Consider the following 1,894-nt stretch of genomic DNA (forward strand, 5'->3'; position numbering starts at 1 on the left):
TAAATCATAATTATGGTACATAAATTTCTCTTACGTTGACTACAAGATTTACTCGTTTTACAACGACATCACTGTCCACTTTTATTATTCGCGACCTTGCAATCTCAATACCTTCTTGGTCCGAACTGTTGCTGATTTCAGCAAACAATGCAAAAACTTCCTTCTGCCGTTTGCCGACCTTCTGGATGGACTGAATGAAAGAAACAAGATTAAACACAACGTCGACGAGGATGAAACTCGAACCCACGCGTGCAGAGCACAATGGATTAGCAGTCCATCGCCTGAACCACTCGGCCACCTCGTCGCATGCGCAAATTTGCGAAAGCTCCTTTATTCAAAATGAAAATACTGCCGATGTTGCCAAACTGAAATAAAACAGGAAATGCCGGACATCCTCAGCAGGTCAGGCAGAATCTTGAGATACAGAGTTAACATTTCATGTCGATGACCATCACATGAGTATTCTATTACAATCCTGACTTGCGCCTTGCTGATTGTGGGATGGCTTTGGAGTGTCAGGAGGTGAGTTACTCGGCGCAGAATATCCAGCCTCTGACCTGCTCTTGTTGCCACAGCATTCAGCTGGCTGGTCCAGTTAACTTTCTGGTTCATGGTGACCACCAGGATGTTGATGGTGGGTGATTCCTGGAAAGATTCCAGGAATGAGGGGCTTTAGTTTCATGGATGGACTGGAGAAGCTGGGGTTGTTCTCCTTGGAATAGAGACGGTTGCGAGGAGATTTAATAGAGGTATTCAAAATCATGAAGGATCTGGACAGAGTAGATAGAGAGAAATTGTTCCCATTGGCGGAAGGGTCAAGAACCAGAGGACATAGATTTAAGGTGTTTTGCAAAAGAGCGTAAGGTGACATGAGGAAAAACTTTTTTACACAGCGAGTGTTTCGGATCTGGAATGCACTGCCCGAGGGGTGGTGGAGGCAGATTCAATCATGGCCTTCAACAGGGAACTGGATAAGTATTTGAAATGAAAAAACAATACAGGGCGACAGTGAAAGGGCGGGGTGGGGTCTTGCTGGATTGCTCTTGCAGAGACCCGGTACGGACTCGATGTGCCGAATGGCCTCTTTCCATGCTGTAACCTTTCTATGATTCTATTCTGTGTGTCGGGGGCGATGCAAAGCGACCGGAGCGTGACGTAAATCGACCTGCTCATGTCCATTCCCTGATAATAAATCCTAGTGTGATGCAAAGAAGAAATACATAATTATGGTACATGTCTTTCATCTTATGCTCACCACGAGAGATACTTCGTTTACCAGGGGGCCATTGCGCACTTTGATTGATACTTCACCTGGATCACCCCTTACAATCCCAACACCTCCGTGCAAGAAACATTTTGGGTGGCAATACAGACTTTGCTGATTTGTTCAAACAGATGTAAGCCAGCAATGCGGAAACGCACTTCTTTGGAAAGAAGATTTTTGGGTGACGCGGCCAAAATGAACAGCTCTACCAATTGTAGCAGAGGGGGGATCCGAACCCAAATAATCGAAAGATTGACTCCATCATCTTGAACAACTGCATTGCTCTCCTCCAGTCCAGTCGGTCCATTTCTGATATAAAATTTCAGAGGGCTGAAAGCTGACCTCTGGTTCTTTCTCCACAGGCGCTGCCTGACCTGCTGAGTGTTTCCAGCATTTTCTGTTTTCATTTCTGTGAATTCACAATGGCTGTTTTCCTGAAAACACCCAGTATGACCCAAGGACAAAGCTCGCACTTCACTTTCCCCACACGCTTTAAAGTCTGTCGTTTCGGAACAAAATCCCCTCCGCGAGGGACATTCAAAGGACCTTTCGCTCACGGCCAACCTCCTGTCATCGACACTTTTTCACCATTCCCGCGCTTCTCATTTCTCCTCATTCCTTTTCAATCGG

The 1,894-nt window shown here is 45.9% G+C and overlaps 1 non-coding gene across 1 annotated transcript; it reads right to left on the bottom strand.

Moving 5' to 3' along the window:
- Positions 1-222: 222 nt before the first annotated feature.
- trnas-gcu (transfer RNA serine (anticodon GCU)) lies at positions 223-304 on the bottom strand. Its single transcript has one exon. It is a non-coding gene; the product is annotated as a tRNA-Ser (tRNA).
- Between the last annotated feature and the right edge of the window lie 1,590 nt (positions 305-1,894).

Source organism: Heptranchias perlo, unplaced genomic scaffold (genome assembly GCF_035084215.1).
Source record: "Heptranchias perlo isolate sHepPer1 unplaced genomic scaffold, sHepPer1.hap1 HAP1_SCAFFOLD_73, whole genome shotgun sequence".
Taxonomy (NCBI): Eukaryota; Metazoa; Chordata; class Chondrichthyes; order Hexanchiformes; family Hexanchidae; genus Heptranchias; species Heptranchias perlo.